This window comes from Macadamia integrifolia, chromosome 1 (assembly GCF_013358625.1).
Source record: "Macadamia integrifolia cultivar HAES 741 chromosome 1, SCU_Mint_v3, whole genome shotgun sequence".
Lineage (NCBI taxonomy): Eukaryota > Viridiplantae > Streptophyta > Magnoliopsida > Proteales > Proteaceae > Macadamia > Macadamia integrifolia.
The window spans coordinates 244,299-254,787 of NC_056557.1; the positions used below are offsets into that span (position 1 = coordinate 244,299).

At 37.9% G+C, this 10,489-nt stretch overlaps 1 protein-coding gene and 1 non-coding gene across 3 annotated transcripts in view; both read left to right on the plus strand.

The window, feature by feature from the left end:
- Positions 1–10,489, plus strand: part of LOC122077893 (calumenin) — a 44,610-nt gene that overhangs the window by 15,904 nt on the left and 18,217 nt on the right. The window lies entirely within an intron of this gene.
- LOC122087176 lies at positions 7,287–7,393 on the plus strand. The gene has a single exon (XR_006142687.1). It is a non-coding gene; the product is annotated as a small nucleolar RNA R71 (small nucleolar RNA).

Consider the following 10,489-nt stretch of genomic DNA (forward strand, 5'->3'; position numbering starts at 1 on the left):
CCTAACAGAGCCAGTTTGGTGAGTCTTCTATTCTCCGTCAGATTCTGCCCTATTTTTGATGTAGCAGCACTACGATGGATCGACCCAAACCCTTTCTAGATCCTGGACCAAGAACCAGACCCAAGTTTGGTAGTTGATCAGTAGCATATTTAGAATATTTATTTTATTTGACAAAGATATGTAATCTTTATATGTAATCTTTTATTTTGGGTTATTTTGGGGTAGCTATTAGGCAAGTAGAAATATCCAATTTGAGTCCTTAGAATATTCTATGACTTTATTTTATTTGTAATCTTTTATTTTAGGTAGTTTCTAGATAGGTAACAAGTTTCCAATTTGAGTCCTTTGTTTCTATTTCTATCAGTCTAGATTTAGGAGATTTTATTTCTGTTTTAGTTTTTGACTTTAATCAAGAAGCTTTAATTTTAGATTATTATAAATAAGGCATGTAACCCAAGTTATGGGATGGATGATTGAAGAGTGAATTGAGTTGTGAAATTGCTTGTGTGGCTCTCTCTCTCTCTCTCTCCCCACTTCTTCTAGCTAGCTCCTCCCTCCCTTCTTTGCTGGTTCTCTCCCAACCTCTGTTTCTGAACATTCTCCCCTATCCTTTCTTGTGCAATCAATCTCCCAGCCCCACACCCCCCGCCCCCCTCTTCCCTCTTCCCTGCTGTTTGAGATTTTAAATGTAAGCGCAAGCATACGGATCAGTGTAGCTATGGGTCGAACTCAGGGAGAGCAGCCACTTTATTTATTTTTTCTTTTAATAATGCGAAAGTGAACCTATTAATGGTTGTGATCTAATTTTAACTACCGTCCTAAACATATGTATCTAAAATAACGTCCTAACTATTCGTCATCTAAGAATTTAAAGACGCAAGCCACGCAAATAAAAATTAAATAAATAAATAACTGAAAATAAACAACCCACGCAATTAAAAAAAACAATAAAGGAAAAAAAATGCTGAAATAAAAATAAAGTAAAAGAAAGGGGATAAAGCTAGAGAGAGACTCACAAGTAGGTTTCTCTACTTAGCCCGAGGGATGCATCATAATATGAGCTTCCCTACTTGACCAGAGAGTCACTCTTACAAGGGTTACTCTACTTGGCTTTAGGGAAAGGGAGACAATTAAAATAAAAGCAATAAATTGATGGTTCTATGGCTAGGAGGGGTAAAGCCAACACATACACCAGTCATAAACCTTGGGGGAAAGGGAAAGCAATAATGTAATGACTGAAATTAAAATCCTAAATTAAGAAAGAAAGGGTAGTCAGAAGAGGGAATGAGAGGAGGGAGAGAAGACTATTGAAGGAGCCTACTTACTTGAACTTCAACCCTTGAACTTGAAAGCTTGGGTGATTTGAGATACTACCAGGACTAAAAACCAGATCTGGAATAAACTAAATCTGAAATTTCTAGCACTAGAGAAAACAAATCTTGAAACAAAAGAAACTGAACTTGAAAAAAAATATGCTTCATGGCTTGTGATCTTGTCACCTAGATCTAAGCCTAGAACTATAACTTTAAAAATTACAACGATTGCATAAATCATAAACACAAAAAGGCTGAATAAGTATAAAAAAGTGATTGCATTAATTGACATAAGAAAAAAAATATATTACAAAAGTGATTAAAGCAAAAATAGAGAAGAACTAAAATTAAAGAGTGAAAGAGAGAGAGAGAAAAGAAAACTAAGCATAAACTAGAAAATAAAACTAAGGGGAATAATAATTAGGAGGGGGGAGGAAGGGGCTTTTATAGGGCTTTTGTCTTGCCTCCTTCCTTCTACAAGTCTTCTTTAAGAAAAGAAAGAAAACAAAATAAAATAAAATCTTGGTAAAAATCCTCATTCTCTGAGATATTGTGTGAGGAAAAAGAGAATCCGTTTCCAAAATTAACAAATTCCATTCCTTCCTTGCAATATTAACCAATATCTTGCAATCTTGATTAAATTAGAAAGGAATCTCTGTATAGCATCTTCAAGATCTTGTGAGGTGGCAAGGAGAGAAAATAATCTTCAGGATTTTGTAGGAGAGAGGATGTGGTACCAATGAGTGGGTCCCACCTTTGGACTGGTTCTTGATTCAGTTTAAGCACTCTCTCTTGTAAACTTGGAAACTAAAAAAAAAAAACAAATAAAACAAAGTGGAAAAAGCAGAAACTGGTTTCCCTCCCCCACACTTAAGTTATGCAATGTCCTCAATGCATGGAAAGAATTAAAAACGAAGACAATGCAAGGGGGGTCATACCTGATTAAAAGTTAATCATCAGTGTAAAGAGGTTCATGGAGATCCATAACCTCTTCACTACTAGTAGTAGGAAACTCGAGGAACGGTTTCAAACGCTGACCATTAACCTTCGAAATTACCCTGTTCCTGGATTCAGAATCTCCACAGCCCCATGGGGATATACATTATGGACAATTAATGGGCCATCCCATCGGGATCTAAGCTTACTAGGGAAAAGATGCAATCGAGAGTTGTACAATAAGACCTTATTATCAATTGCAAAAGATTTGCGCAGAATGTGCTTATCATGGAAAACTTTGGTCTTTTCCTTGTAAATCCTAGAACTTTCATAGGCTTCATTCTTAAGTTCCTCCAACTCAGATAGTTGGAGCCTACGATGAATTCCCGCATCAAATAAATCAAAATTGAACTTCTTGATGGCCCAAAAGGCCCTATGCTCCAACTCAACTGGTAAATGACAAGTTTTTCCATACACCAAACGGTAGGGAGACGACCAAGGTCGGTCTTGAATGCAGTCTGATGGGCCCACAAGGCATCAATGAGCCTAAGGGACCAGTCCTTACGGTTGGGATTAACAATTTTCTCCAAGATTTGTTTGATCTGCCTATTAGACACCTCTACTTGGCCACTAGTTTGGGGGTGATAAGGGGTAGATAACTTATGGGTGGTCCCATATTTTTTCATTAGGGCTTCAAAAGACCGATTACAAAAATGAGTACCCCTATCACTAATTATTGCACGTGGTGTACCAAAGCGGGAAAAAATGTTCTCTTTTAGAAACTGGACCACCACTTTGTGGTCATTAGTTTTACAAGGTATGGCCTCTATCCATTTAGAAACATAATCAACGGCCAAAAGTATGTATAAATTTCCAAAGGAATTAGGGAATGGTCCCATAAAATCGATGCACCATACATCAAAGATCTTAACTACCAAAATACCTCTATCCATTTAGAAACATAATCAACAGCCAAAAGTATGTATAAATTTCCAAAGGAATTTGGGAATGGTCCCATAAAATCGATGCCCCATACATCAAAGATCTCAACTACCAAAATAGGGTTGAGGGGCATCATGTTCCTCTTATTGATACGGCCAAAAGACTGGCAGGCGGGACAAGCCTTACAAAAATCAAAAGCATCTCTAAAAAGAGTAGGCCAATAAAATCAGCATTGGAGAACCTTTGCGGCAGTCTTCTTAGGTCCAAAGTGTTCACCACATGCATGATCATGACAAAAAGAGAATAAAATGTTGCTTATGATCAGGAACACATTGTCGGATAATCTGATCCGGATATATCTTAAACAAATAAGAATCATCCCAGAAAAAGTGCTTAACTTGGGAATGAAATCTATACTTATCTTGGGTGGATCAGTGATCCGGAGTCACACTTGAAACTAAGAAGTTGACAATGTCAGCAAACCATGGTTCACTGGACACTGCAAATAACTGTTCATCTGAAAAGTTCTCATTGACTGGAGAATCGACAGTCAAGAAATTGGGAAGCCGGGATAAATGGTCTGCAACTAGGTTTTCAACTCATTTTTTATCCCTAATTTCTAAATCAAACTCTTGCAAAAGTAAAACCCACCTAATGAGACAGGCTTTGGCATCCTTCTTCTAAACTAAGTATCTAAGAGCAGAATGATCAGTATACACCATCACATGTGAACCAACTAAGTAAGACCGAAACTTTTCTAATGCAAACACAACCGTTAAAAATTCTTTTTCAGTAGTTGTATAATTGAGTTGTGCATCATTTAAGGTCCTACTAGCATAATAAATGATAGTGGACAATTTATTAATCCTTTGACCCAAAACCGCTCCTATGGCAAAATCCGAAGCATCACACATCAGTTCAAAAGGTTCAGTCCAAACAGGTGATTGAACAATGGGTGCATTGGTCAACTTCTTAAGTTGTTCGAAGGATTCTAGGCACTCTTTAGAAAACTCAAAAGTTTGATCTTTGACAAGTAATGAAGTGAGAGGTCGGGTTAACTGACTAAACTTCTTAATAAACCTTCTGTAGAAGCCCGCATGCCCTAGAAAAGATCGGACATCCTTAACAGATTGAGGAGGTGGTAAATTATCAATTAAATCCACTTTGGCTCTATCTACCTTAATTCTCTCCTTGGATATTACATGGCCTAAAACAACACCAGATTTAACCATGAAATGGCATTTCTCCCAATTCAAAATCAAATTCTTAGATATGCACATTTTCAAAACTAGGGAAAGATGATGAAGACATTCAGAATAGGAATTCCCATGAATTGAAAAGTCATCCATAAATATTTCTAAGAATTTTTCGACCATATCAGAAAATATGCTCATCATGCATCGTTGGAACGTAGCAGGGGCATTGCAAAGCCCAAAGGGCATACGCCTGTAAGAAAATGTTTCATATGGGCATGTAAAAGTGGTCTTATGTTGGTCCTCTAAAGCAATTGGGATCTGGTTATGGCCGGAATATCCATCAAGAAAACAATAGTATTCATGTCCATCTAACTTCTCTAACATCTGGTCAATGAATGGCAATGGGAAGTGGTCCTTCCAGGTTGCCACATTAAGTTTCTTGTCGTCTATGCACACTCTCCACCCAGATTGGACACGGGTTGGAATTTGTTCATTATTGGCATTGGGAACTACAGTCGCACCAGACTTCTTAGGCACTACGTGAACTGGGCTTACTCATTGGCTGTCAGAAATAGGATAAATTATTCCATGATCTAAGCACTTTAGGATCTCTTTCTTAATAGCTTCCATCATCACTGGGTTAGCTCTTCTTTGGGGTTCCGTGGATGGTTTGGAATCCTCCATAAGATGTATATGATGTTGCACACTAGAAGGGCTTATACCCTTGATATCAGTCATGGTCCAACCTAGGGCTTCCTTATTATCTTTTAACACTTTAAGTAACTTCTCTTCTTGGCTAGAAGTCAAATTTGAAGAAATTATTACAGGAAGAGTCTGGTTAGGCCCTAGGAAAGCATATCTCAAATTAGATGGAAACTCCTTAAGATCTAGCTTTGGGGGCTCAACTATGGAAGGTTTGGGAATTGAATTGGAAAGGGGTTCTAAGGGCTCCACAGGTGTGTGAAAACTCAAGACTTTAGAAAAGAAATTTTCACTATCATCATCCAACTCATCTATACACTCTTTGAATTCTGAATCAAAATTAATATCAAAGTTGGTAATTAAATCATCAGAAAAATCCAGAAAATCCTCAATCATATTGATCTCTTCTTCTATATGTGGTTGCTTGCCTATCCTAAACATGTTAAACTCAACAGTTTGGTTACCAAAAGATAATCTTAGGAAACCATTCCGACAGTTGATTAATGCATTATTGGTAGCCAAAAATGGTCTTCCTAGAATTATTGGGATCTCATCCTTGGTTGAGAAGGGCTTGGTATCTAACATAATGAAATCAACAGGGAAAATAAATTCTTCCACCTTTAGTAAGACATCCTCAACCATCCCTTTAGGAATTTTAACAGACCTATCTGCCAACTGAAAAGTAGTTCCAGTGGCTTTCAATTCTCCCAATCCAAGTTGCTTGTACACATGGTAAGGTAAAAGATTCACACTTGCGCCAAGGTCAAGTAAGGCATGCTCAATGTTGGTGTTGCCTATGACACAAGATATGGTAGGGCTCCCTGGATCCTTATACTTGGCTGCTATAGGCTGAGTAATTATGGAACTAATGTTACCTGCCAAGAACGCTTTTTTGGGCACACTAGTGATACGTTTGTGAGTACACAAATCTTTCAGTACCTTTGCATAGGCGGGAATCTGGGATATGGCATCCAAAAGAGGGATGTTCACTTTTACCTTTTTGAAGACTTCTAAAATTTTATCCATGGAAGCAGTCTTCTTTTTGTGTACCAAGCGATTAGGAAATGGGATAGGATGAACATAAGGACTGTTAGGGATTTGCCCCTGTTCAGAAGAATCATTTTTGGTTTCCTCAACCAAATCATCTTTAGTTTCAGAAAAATCTTTAGGTTCATCAGACAAACCTGGAACAAGAGGCACACTTGTGTCCTCAACTGAAGAAGAGTTAACAGGAGTAATAGATGAGGAAGATTTAGGAATGCTCCGTTGGTACTCTCTACCACTCTTAAGGGCATAAACAACATTACATTGGTTAAAGGGCCCTTGTTGGGTTTGACCTTGTACTATATTCAGTAGTGCATTAGTTGATGTTTGTGAACTAACAGGCTGATGATGCCTAGGGTTAGGCTCTGGTTGACTAGGAAAAGTTCCTTTATCCCTCTCACGCATAATTGAGACAATTTGAGTGAGTTCTCTCGTAAGATTTTGATGGCTTGTCATGAGGAGGGCTATATTTTTTTCCAAGTCACTTATTCTACTTGCCTCTCCAGTGTTGGTAAACCCAGGGGGTTGCTGATAAGATGATAGGAGAGGGGCCATAGGAAAACTAGCCTGAGGTCCTACATTTGACCTAGAAAAAATATTTTGGGAAAAAGATTGTTGTGCAAAGGGAGGCCTTTGGAGTCCAGGTTGACCTTGATTATGGAAATTGGAAGGCCCTACTTGGTTGCCTTGATTCCAAGAGAAATTTGAGTGATTTCTCCATCCTGGATTGTAGGTGTTACTATATGGATTATTCTGGTATAAGTCATTAACATTATCATTAGAAGTGCCCCCAGAGGTGTTGGGGCATTCTTCTATGTGATGTCCAAGGGACTGGCACCAATCACAAATCTTAACCAAATTGACTGATGATGGCTTTCTAGGAACAATAGCCTCAATTCTCATGATTAGGCTATCCAAATGGGCTTCCTTGGCTACTATCCCATCCACAAAATATCCTTTTCCTCCTATGGTTCTTTCACTCTCTTGGGTTGATTCCCACTCACGGGTTTTGTCAGCTAAGTCAAGTAAGAATTCCCATGCCTTTCCTTCATCTGTAAAGGATGTGAATCCCTCAGGGCACATTGACTCTATCATTTGTTTAGTAGGGTAATCAATACCCTCATAAATTATTTGACATAAATGCCATAGGTCTACGCCATGGTGAGGGCATTCTTGGAATAGATCCTTGAATCTCTCCATAAGTTTGGAAAATGACTCACTAGGCTTTTGCCTAAACTGAAGGATATCACTTCTAAGCTTATTGGTCTTATGAGTTGGGAAAAACTTCTTAAGGAAGACAACTGTGAACTGTTCTCATGAGGTTATAGAATTTGTGGGTAACCCATACAACCACTTCTTAGTTTGGTCTTTCAATGCAAAAGTGATAAACCTAAGCTTAACAGCATCATCAGAAAGCTGTTGGATCTTAATTAGTACACATACCTCTTCAAATTCCCTTAGAAATAGGTATGCATCCTCAGAGGTCAACCCATGGAAGTGGGGCAACATAGTGATGTATTGAGATTTGAGTTCAAAATTATTGCCCCGGGCTTGTGGTAGAACTATACAGGAAGGTTGGGCTGTTCTAGCAGGGTAGAACCTATCTTTCAGAGATTTAGGTGAAGGGTTTTGCTGTTGGTCTCCCATATTGAAGGGTTTTAAAGAGAGCAAACGTATTGGGTCACTACTTGTTGGATCTCTTCTTTCTAACCGATTCTTAGTATTACGTACCCACCTAACACTCATGCAACAGAAAACTACCCGCAACTAAAGTAAGACAAGCACAAAAGAATGGATAGCAAAACTTTTTCTTTTTTTTAATTATTTGTTTTGATTTTTTTTTTGGCTTTTTGGGAGCTTACCGGTAGGGATCCGGGGTTGCTCAGGTCAATTCCTGAGGTACTGCTACAGGGCGAAACCTGTCTTTATCATACTGTGAGGCATGGCGACCTCCACTGATACAACTATTATTGCAAGTTGTTCTTCTCAGGAATTCAATAAAAGAAAAGGAAAAATATAAAACAAAGCAAACAAAGCACTCCAATTTACCAAAAGAAAGTGAAAAATAACATGGAACTGTCTCCCCGGCAACGGCGCCAAAAACTTGTTTGAGATTTAAAATGTAACCGCAAGCGTACGGATCAGTGTAGCTACGGGTCGAACACAGGAAGAGCAGCCACTTTATTTTTTATTTCTTTTAATAATGCGAAAGTGAACTGATTAATGGTTGTGATCTAATTCTAGTTACCATCCTAAACATATGTATCTAAAATAACGTCCTAACCATTCGTCATCTAAGAATTTAAAGACGCAAGCCACGCAATTAAAATTAAATAAATAAATAACTGAAAATAAACAACCCACGCAATTAAAAAAAAATAATAAAGGAAAAAAAATGCTGAAATAAAAATAAAGTAAAAGAAAGGGGATAAAGCTAGAGAGAGACTCACAAGTAGGTTTCTCTACTTAGCCCGAGGGATGCATCATAATATGAGCTTCCCTACTTGACCAGAGAGTCACTCTTACAAGGGTTACTCTACTTGGCTTTAGGGAAAATGAGACAATTAAAATAAAAGCAATAAATTGATGGTTCTATGGCTAGGAGGGGCAAAGCCAACACATACACTAGCCATGAACCTTGGGGGAAAGGGATAGCAATAATGTAATAACTGAAATTAAAATTCTAAATTAAGAAAGAAAAGGTAGTTAGAAGAGGGAATGAGAGGGGGGAGAGAAGATCATTGAAGGAGCCTACTTATTTGAATCAATGCTTGAACTTGAAAGCTTGGGTGATTTGAGATACTACTAGTACTAAAAACCAGATCTGGAATAAACCAGATCTGGAATATACCAAATTTGAAATTTCTAGTACTAGCGAAATCAAATCTTAAAAGAAAAAAACTGAACTTGAAAAATAAAATTGCTTTACGACTCGTGATCTTGTCACCTAGATCTAAGCCTAGAACTATAACTTTAAAAATTACAACTCAATTGCATAAATCATAAATATAAAAGGCTGAATAAGAATAAAAGAGTGCTTGCATTAATTGACATAAAAAACTATTACAAAAGTGATTAAAGCAAAAATAAAGAAGAACTAAAACTAAAGAGAGTAAGAGAGGGAGAGAGAGAAGAAAACTAAGCATAAACTAGAAAATAAACTAAGGGGAATAATAATTAGGAGGGGGGAGGAAGGGGCTTTTATAGGGCTTTTGTCTTGCCTCCTTCCTTCTACAAGTCTTCTTTAAGAAAAGAAAGAAAATAAAATAAAATAAAATCTTGGTAAAAATCCTCATTCTCTGAGATATTGTGTGAGGAAAGAGAGAATCTGTTTCCAAAATTAACAAATTCTATTCCTTCCTTGCAATATTATCCAATATCTTGCAATCTTGATTAAATCAGAAAGGAATCTCTGCATAGCATCTTCAAGATCTTGTGAGGTGGCAAGGAGACAGAATAATCTTCAGGATTTTGTAGGAGAGAGGATGTGGTACCAATGAGTGGGTCCCACCTTTGGACTGGTTCTTGATTCACTTTAAGCACTTTCTCTTGTAGACTTGGAAATTAAAAAAAAAAACAAGAAAAATAAAAGTAATACTATCCAAAGTTGGGCAAAATGTACACTTATATCCCTAAGATTTCACACATTATTGTGCTCATCACCTGCGATCTCTCTATTTCCCCCCCTCTTCTCTCTTTTCCTTCTTCTGTGGGGCTCACTGGCTTCGCATTATTTCGTATCAGAAGAAATTTCTTGTTAACTCGTTTACCCTGATGGTTGCTTACACCACCCCGTCATCTGAACAATGGACTCAGTTTCTTCAACAAAATTAAGAGATATTGAAAGTGCTTAGAGCTGTCCATGTAGAAAGGCAAGCACAAGCTGTTACCCTCCAGGTCATTACCACAAGACTTGATGCCATAGAGACGTATTCTGAACCTCGGCGGATAGCAAGGCCATGTTATTTATGACATTGTGACGATACCTTGGGAACCATGCTCTCATCAACAGAATAAAGAAGCCTTGAAAGCTCTCCAAGCTAATCTAGAAGTGCTTAAAGCTTTCCAACTAGAGGCCATTACAACAAGTATTGCTGCTGATGTTAAAGATGAACTGGATGATCTGATGAAGGTTGCATCTGAAGAACTGATTGATGGCCCGATCCCATTTGTGAATCCCCGCCATCCGATTCCAATCAAAATCATATCATTTGTTGACGATCATCAGGAGATCATGACCATTGATCGTGAGCTGTGCTGGATCTTTACCCCATCAAAGCCTTTGATCAAGGATGTTGATCGAGTGGTGCTGATTCTCTCATATAAAACTTGTGGATGAGTTTTTCTAAACATCGG